Here is a 9,252-nt window from a genome sequence, read left to right as displayed (position 1 = left end):
CAGAGATCCGCATCAGAGGCTCACCACAGACTTGCAGGCTCAGCACAGCTCCAGGGAGGGGGACAGGGGTTAAAATATTGTCTTCTAAAATTGATTTTGAAGTTTAATACTAGGCAATCACTATTTCTAAAATTGGTTTATATATAATATTGTGTTTGCTTAAACTGGATATTAATACAGATTTTTTCTTTTTAATTTGAAATTTGGGTATAAAATAAAATAAAGTACCTGTAAACTTTTTTACTTCAGGTTAGTATTTCTCAAATCTGATTTTGTATCAGAATTACTCATAGAGCCTTAAAACACTCCTGGGCCAGACCCCAAATAAAGAAACACTATCTCTGATGGTGAAGTTCTAAAATAGGCAGTGAAAAGCTCTGAAAGTAATTTGGACCTTTGCAAACAGCCACTATTCCCAAGTACAATAGAAACTTCATTAACCTCAGAGTGGTTGGCCTGTATTGTTCTCTTATGGTGCTCACATGTCTGTCAGTCTTCACCGTTTCCTTCTGAAATCATTTACAAAATAAAATTAAAAGTGACCACATAAAATATCAACTCATTATTATTTTGATACGTGCATTCACATCTTTTGAAAGCAAGTTTGAAATCATTGTATTCTAAATTTTTTCGGGGGGAGAGGAATGTGGCAGTGGTTGGAGAATAATATGGGACTGTATTTTGAAATTTTCTTTATTCTTTTTCCCTCGGATATTGCACTTGTTTATTCATTTTCTTTTCATGTCAATGAATAATTTTTTCTACTTCATGTTTTGTCAAAAAGCCTAGATCTGACATACACCTGACAGAGAGATTTCCTTGCTGGCTCCCTTACTAGCCTTGCTTCTCCAAGTGTGGTCTTTTGGATTACCTGGGAACTTCTAAAACAATGCAGACTCTTAGGCCCAATCCGGAACTATCGAATCAGAATCAACACTTCAGCAAGATCATCAAGAGATTTGTGTGTATATTAAAATTTGGGAAGTACTGCTTTATAATAATGGTAAGAGTTACGATATGGTGCTGGTGGAGGAAAAGAGAAGAAACAAGAGATGTGGGTTCATTAGTTTCCTGTGACTACCATAGCAAAGTACAAACTGGGTGGCTTAAAACAGTAAAAATGTATTCTTCCATAGTTCTGGAGGCTAAAAGTCCAAAATCAAGGTGTCAGTAGGGCTGTGCTTCCTGACTCTGAGTAAAATCCTTTGTCTCTTTCTAGCGTCTAGTGGTGGTCATGGACCTTGGCATTCCTTGGCTTACAGCTGAATCATTGCAATCCTTTGCCTTTGTCATCACATGGCATTCTCCCTGTATGTCTCTGTCCTTATATCTCTCATCAGAAGACCAGTCATATTGGATAATGATTCCATGTTAAGTCAATTACATTGACAAAGAGTATATTTCTAAACAAGGTCACACTCACAGGTACCAGGGGTTAGGACTTCAATATATATATTTTGGTAGACACAATTCAACCCTTAATAGGGAGATTTGGGAATTCTATGTTCAATAAGTGGGCATTCATTATGTAAAAAATAACATTAAAAATAAGCATTATTTAAAAATAACCAGATGACATTTTATAAAATAATTATATATCATTCTCTCCCATTAGCTGTTATTTCATACTTTTATCTTGTATTCTCACAGCTAGATAATGAACTCTTCAAGGGCAACTTTCTCTGCAACACTTATAACACGATGCTCAGTTGACAGTAAGAGCACAGTAGTTATTAATTATGATAACCAAGCAATGAAATACTACTGGACAAATATAGAAAATCTCTTATGTTTTAATCTATCCATGGGACAGGGTAAGACAAAATTCTACCACAAAGATCAGTTTGACTACAAAAATTAATCCCTAAAATAAAGAAAAAAAGTTACAACTAAAACTATAAACTGACACTGACAGCCAAACTGAAAATATATCAGGACCAGGGCAAGACAGGGAAGGGAATCCTTATAACCAAAGGGAAGAACAAGAAGAAGTTGGAACAGAAAGGTAGCTCTAAGATATTAAAGTCTTTTTAAAAGCTGTTGACAGTTTGCAGCGGGCACCTGTTCTTATTTGCTCAGCTTTTATTCTCCCTCTTTCCTTTGAGAAAGATCTTAAACTCTCCACAATTTCTGTATAGGATGTCAATCATTTTCTGTATGGGAAGTGTTTCTCTTCCTTCTAACTCCCAAGGGTAAAACACATGACTCTCTGTCCTGTGCGTTGAAATGCGTGTAAGTTTCAAAATTGCAGGAAGTAGTTGAAGCTGAGTCATTTCAGTGGTAGTTTTTGTTTGTTTGTTTTTGTTTTACCACCAAGAATAACAGAGTAAATCTAGTTGCTGTCTTCCCATGTCCCAGTTGTTTAACTATTCTTTTTGTTCTAAGTGCTACCCGGCATCTTTCACAATATTATTATTTTATTTAAAAGTCAAGGTTTACTTTTAACTTGTTTTTGATTGTTATTTTTTATTTTATTATAATTTATTATTAATTATTTTTTATGGGGCCAAGAGTTAGCCCCAGTTGGTTTCTACTGCTTACAACCGAAGGAACCCAACCAATTACAACTAAAATATTGATGTAGAGAACACACATTTCCTATAGCCACCTCACTAAGACAACCTGAAATAGCAGTCTGCATTCAAGATTCATAAAATTCATACTCTTGAAATATAACAAAGGTCTTTTCAGTTTGTTTCAATTATGTTTGCAATATTAAGAAGATTAAAGAAAAGTACTCTAAAGTTTCTAATTTGAGCTATATACCAGGGGGCTAGCTGGCAAAGTAAAATCAGAGTTCTGTTATGCCAGGCTAAGTGTGATCTTTTCTCTGTAAGCAAAGAAGAATAGCACGAAGCTGTCAAATTGGCCAACACTAAATGTTGTGTCTTTTGAGGTCTACTGATATAATTTGATTTGATTAAGGTATACCAGCTTCTCACAATCCTTACTTTTTACATTCACCAATCTCCTTCCCTTCACATGCTTGTGCCAATGGTTGCATGGTGAATGTGATTTCATTTGGCTGGAGTAGGGAGCATACAGGGAGAGAAAGCCCCCATCTCACCCTCCCCTCCAAAAAAACAACTGTTTTGCAATTATAGTGAATCATGGATATCATGGTGAACATCTCATACTTAAACATAATTTTTTATTTTTTTTAATCTAAATTAAGAAGCAGCATTTATAGAGTACATATTATATGCCTGGAAATTTATTACCCATTGTTTCCTATTTATGACAGGTGAGAATTTAGCTCACTTATGCCACCAATGCATTAAGTAAAATATTAATATTTTAATCAATAACAGGCAGTATGACTACAGTAGCCCTCTCTTATCTGCAGTTTTGTTTTCTGCAGAGTCAATTATCCATGGTCAACCGTGGTCCAAAAGTATTAAATGAAATATTCCAGAAATAAACAATTCATAGGTTTTAAATTGCACACTGTTTTGAGTAGCATGATGAAATCTTGCCTGGAATGTAATCATCCCTTTGTCCAGCGTGTCTATGTTGTATATGCTACATGCCCCTTTGTCACTTGGTAGCCATCTCAGTTATCGGATGGACTGTGTGGTGTCATAGTGCTTGTGTTCAAGTAACCCTTACAGCAGCCGAACACTATATCACAATGCCTATGTCATTCACCTCACTTCACCTCATCTCATAGGCATTGTAGCATCTCACATCATCACAAGAAGGCGAGTACAGTATAACAAGATATTTTGAGAGAGAGCAAAACCACATTCATATAACTTTTATTACAGTATATCGTTATAATTGTTTTATTTCATTACTAATTTTTGTTACTCTCTTACTGTGCCTAATTCATAAATTAAAATTTACCGTAGGTATGTATGTATAGGAAACATGAAAGTATATATATAGAGTTCAGTATTATCTGCAGTTTCAAGCATCCACCCACAGAGGGTCTTGAAACCTATCCACAGTGGATAAGGGAGAACTTTTGTATCTACTTTGTTAGAAGTGGGTATATACTGCTCATCTTTCTCTTCACCTCTCTTTTCTCTTTGTGTCTGTTAAATTTCATCATTTGTATGTTTCTTTTTATCTTCTTAGAATTGATAACATTCACATATCTAACTATTCTGAAGTTTGTCTATGTTTGACATTTTCAGGGTGGATAACTGGTATTTTTATACACAAGCTAAACATTATATCCATTTTTAACAATTTATGAAGGTAACTTAAAAACATTCACGGAGTATTCCAAACTGAATGTAAGTAATCTACTGGTGAAAAATTCCTGCTTTTCTTTCATTTGAGTGTCTTAATTTCTCAAATGTAAAAGAGAAAATTTCAAATATATAATACCTCTTATACTTAACTACAACTAAACATAAATTCAAAAAAACACCCACAATAGTATCTACAACGCTTCATAAGGTCTATATCCTTTGTAAAATATTGCTGTTTACACAGTTCAGTTTCTATTAATAGAACAGACAGATGATTCAGTTTATAATTTTAGAATGTAATGAGGAATTTTAGATCTGCAATGCCTGTGACAACCATTAATAGCTTTTTTACATTAAAACGTGTTTTTTCAGGGGGATGGTTGCATGAAAATGTCGATTTTTAAAAATTCAGGTATAATTTATATACAGTGATTTTTAGCCTTCTTACTGCATAGTTCTGTGAGTTTTGAAAAATCCGTACAGTCATATAACCAGCACCACAATCAAAATACAGAACAAGTTCATCACTCTTCAAAGTCCCCTTATACTCATTTAAAGTCAAATCCTCCCCTAACCTCCATCCCTGACAATGACTGATCTGCCTTCTCTATATATAGTTTTATCTCTTCCTGAATGCCATATAAATGCTACCAGGGAGTATGTAGATTTGAATTTGGCTTCTTTCATTAGCATAATGCACTTAAGATTCATTCATTTTCTTGCATGTATCATTAGTTTGCTCCTTTACATTGTTGATAATATTTCATCCTATGGATATATCATACATCGTTTATCTAAATATTGATGATAATCAATCATTTATCAATAACACTATCTTGTAGAAAAAGATGGTTTCAGGACTATGAAATTATGTACTTATCAAGAAACAAAGAATTTCCAGTTAAGATGGAATAGTTAAACACTGTGCTTGCATCCAATCATGACCACATCAAAATTACAACTAAACTACAGAACAACTGTCATTGAGACTCTTCTGAAGTCTAGCTGACCATAAGTCCTACAACTAAGGACATATAGAAGAAGCCACTTCAAGACTGGTAGGAAGGTAGAGACATGCAACAGGCTGGTCCCACACTTGCATGTGACAGTTAAACATTGGGAGGGATAACTCAGCTATGGAGTTTCCCCCTGAGGAACGAGGGCTCCCAGCTGCACACCATGCTCCCAGCTCAGGGTTCCAGTGCTGGGAAGAGAAGGCCCCACAATTTCTAGTTATGAAAAGCACTGAAGATTGTAGCTGAGGGAGAAGAATGCAGCTGAAGTTCCTCCTAAAGGGCCTGTGCATGAACCACCTGGCTGCCTCCATGAACAACACATCCAAAGGGCAGACTGGGCAGGCACCAAAGTCCCGCTAAAGTAAACGTTGTTTTGTATGTTCTGGTCCTGCACAACAGCTCTTCTACTGTAGTGACAGACAGTCCTCACAACCAATCAGCCTGAGGGTTAATCCCTCCCAGTGAGTGTAAACAGCAACCAAGGCTCAATACAATAGGAAGGCACACCATTCAAGGGACACACCGGGGAGACTGCTCCACTGGACCTCACAGGTCACCTGCTACATAAGGCCACTCTACTAAGACAGGGAGACAGAGCACCTCTACCTAATACATAGAAACAAACTTAGGGAGGCAGCCATAATGGGGAGACAAAGAAACATGTCCCAAATGAAAGAACAGAACAAAACTCCAGAAAAATAATTAAACAAAATGGAGACAAGCGATCTACCAGATGCAGAGTTTAAAACCCTGGTTATAAGGATGCTCAATGATCTCAGTGAGAACTTCAACAAAGACATAGAAAAAATAAAAAAGTCATAAATTAAAAAAAAATTAAAAGAAAGAAAAATATAAGGTAAACTCCCTTTATGCTTTGAATTCTTTAGTTACTTTAGATTTATTTGACTATACATTAGTTATAACTATTTCAAATAATTTATTTTTCATGTAACTGATAAAGAGTAGAGCTTTAATTACGGATGTATGTTTAAAGTGTGTGTTGTGATTAGAAAAGTTTTCTGTACCTAGAATAAGATCGTTATTGCTGATAACACCAGATAATATAGTGCTTAGACTTCTGAAGGTAAGTGCTGTATAAAGACCTGTTCAGCCTAGACTTCTGAAATGGCTGACTTCCCATTGAAGTTCTGTTAATCTTTTACTCTGTAGAGGCAACAGGTGGGTTAGAAAACAGCCAATAGAAAGACAATTCTTGTCCTTCAGGATTGGTGCCAGTGGAAAAAAGTGACCTGAACCACAGATCTCAGGCCTGACATGTTGAAAATCTAATGTCACAGCTGTTGTCTCTTACTACTGTCACTCATCATGTTTTAATTTCACAGTTTTGATTTAATCTTTCTAAATACAGCACTGGATAAATGCAGAACAAGATAACAAGAGTCCCAGCAAAGGAGCCAGCTTAGTATTAGCACCACTCCCCTTTCATTACCTCCCCAGCCCTTTCGGTTTTATTTTTGTGGTGATTGCATCTCAAGGACAGTACTTTTTATGTTCACAAAGCCAGAGCTTCTATAATAGCTCATAAGCTTAATAGGAATCATAGAGTTTTGATTTCATGATGACTTCTTTACCTTTCTCATCATGCCAACCAGGATGCTTTGCCAGTCATTTTAAGTTGTAACATGCAATGGATCTGGGTTTAAAAAAAACACATAGGATGTTTCAATGGTGTACCCAGAGATGTCCCATTTTCTAAAATCTATAATTAAAAATACTGTTTTCAGCCATAGATTACATTCTTTTTCTTAGGAAGCCATCTTAAAAAAAAATAAACCCTATATTGAGTAACAACCCACATACAATAAAGTGCACAGTCTTGAAAAATGTATATACCCAAGTAAACTACCACTACAAAATACAGAGCACCCCTTCCACCTGCCAAAAGCCTCCCTAACATCCTTTTCGGTCAATCTTCCCTCTACCCCCAACCTCAGTCAATTGATCTACTTTCTATCATGATAGTTTAGTCTTGCTTTTTCCAGAATTCCCGTAAATAGTATATATTCTCTTGGGTCTGTTTTTTTTAAAATCTAGCGTAAACTTCTTGAGGTTTGTCATTGTTGTTATGTGCATCTGTTATATAACTTTTTCTCTCTGAGTAGTATTCCATTTTATGGATGTACCAAAATTTGTTTATCCATTTGCCTGTTGATGAACATTTGGCATGTATCCATTTTGAACTATCTTGAATAAAGCTCCAAAGGATATTTGTGTATAAGTCTTTGTGTAGTATTCATTTCTCCTGGGCAAATATCTAAGAAATGATTGGGTTGTATGATTAAGTAGACGTTTAAGCTTTTAGAAAACTACAGGCTGTTTTCCAGAGTAATTGTGTCATTTAAAATTTCCAGTAGTAATATATGAGGATTCAAGTAGTGCCATTCCTCAACATTTGACATTGTCAGCTTTTAAAAATAATTTTAGCCATTCTAATAGAGTTGTAGAGATATAGCACTGTGATTTTAATTTGCAGTTTTCTGAAGACATCAAACAGTTCTTTATGAGCTTATTTGCCCTTTGGATAGTTTCTTTTGTAAAACGATTGTTCAAATCTCTTGCCAATATTGTTTTGGATTGTTATCTTCTTACTAAGTTGTAAAATTCTTTACATATTTGGAATACCACTCCTTTGTCAGATACATGTATCCCAAATATTTTTTTGCACCTTTTGGCTTGCCATTTCATTTTTTTTTTAAGATGTCTGTCAAAAAATATATATTTTTTAATTCTGAGAAAGTTCAATTTATCAGTTTCATTCTTTTATAATTTGTGTGTTTTATTCCCTAAAAAGTCATTGCCTATCCATAGGTTGCAATAAATGTTTATGCTTTTTCTAGAAATTTTATGATTTAGCTCATATATTTAGGTTTCTGCTCAATATATGTGTGTGTTGCAGGTAGGGGATGATGGGAATGGTTTAGAAATTCACTAAGAACATTTGCAAACACATTTAAACAAAGAAGGTTTGGGAACTGTAGTTTTTACTTCTTTAATGCTGAGCATACAGTATGACAATTATATTTCTCCTAAAACAAAAATAAAAAAGTAGAATTTATCTGTACCAAGGCGATTGGGTTGTATGGATTTTTTATTCCATTGTAAATATTTTGCATTATGCTCAGAGTGAACACCAATAATTAGGCCATAATGGTAACTTGTCAGTCTTAAGCATAATAGTTGTGTATATGGAAAGATTAATGACAACTAGATTGTTCAGTAATTTTGGGTGCCTTGTTTACCAAGCTAAGATGGCTAGCAAGACTCTTATTGTTTATTTGATATAATGTAAGTATATTTTATTAAATATTAAACATTTAAGACTAGTTTAAATTTTTATAAAGAAAGCTATTAATCTAATTTTGGGGAGAATTAAAGAATCATTTCTAAGCCTGTAATTTTAACCTTCTTTATAGTACCTAACAACATGTACATACAATTCAATACTTAATTTTTTTTTAATCAATTATGACTCATTACATCCATGAGCACACACATTTTAGTATTAAAATTGATCTCACTGGTTATTCCTTGAAACTATTCAGGAGGTGGTGTTTCTGCTTTATAGACAACAGTATAAATATTTAAATGTGGCATAACAGGCTAAAAATCACATGAGTAGTAGAATAAATACCAGAACATAATCCATTCATTTTGTATTTATAGATTTGTAAACTCTAAGCATCTCTGTTTCTGGGCTGTCCTTTTGTCAAGATGCTTGCTGTGTTTGCTGATGAAGACACTCCAGAAGCACATTTTATACTATTAGAAGTTGAGAATGGAATAAATTGGTGATTTATCAAAAAGTGGGAAGGATCGCCTTTTCCAAATAAAATCCAGCCTTCAAAAACAAGCGTACTTGGGATTTATATAATTCTGGAACACCAGAATAGGCAGAATCAATAAAGTGAAAAGTAAAAAAAAAGTGAAGTTTCTTAGTGACTTTTATGACTTTTTTGGCCAATTACACATCATGTTCATTTTGCTAAAAAAAACTCTGGAAAACTTACTAACCAGCA

The 9,252-nt window shown here is 34.5% G+C and overlaps 1 pseudogene; it reads left to right on the top strand.

The window, feature by feature from the left end:
* Window positions 1–2,226: 2,226 nt before the first annotated feature.
* LOC102890497 overlaps window positions 2,227–9,252 on the top strand; it is a 20,314-nt pseudogene continuing 13,288 nt past the window's right edge.

The sequence above is a fragment of the Pteropus alecto genome, unplaced genomic scaffold (assembly GCF_000325575.1).
Source record: "Pteropus alecto unplaced genomic scaffold, ASM32557v1 scaffold20, whole genome shotgun sequence".
In the NCBI taxonomy this organism is placed as follows: domain Eukaryota; kingdom Metazoa; phylum Chordata; class Mammalia; order Chiroptera; family Pteropodidae; genus Pteropus; species Pteropus alecto.
Note: the sequence above shows the minus strand (reverse complement) of the source record. Positions and strands in the feature narration are given on the sequence as shown.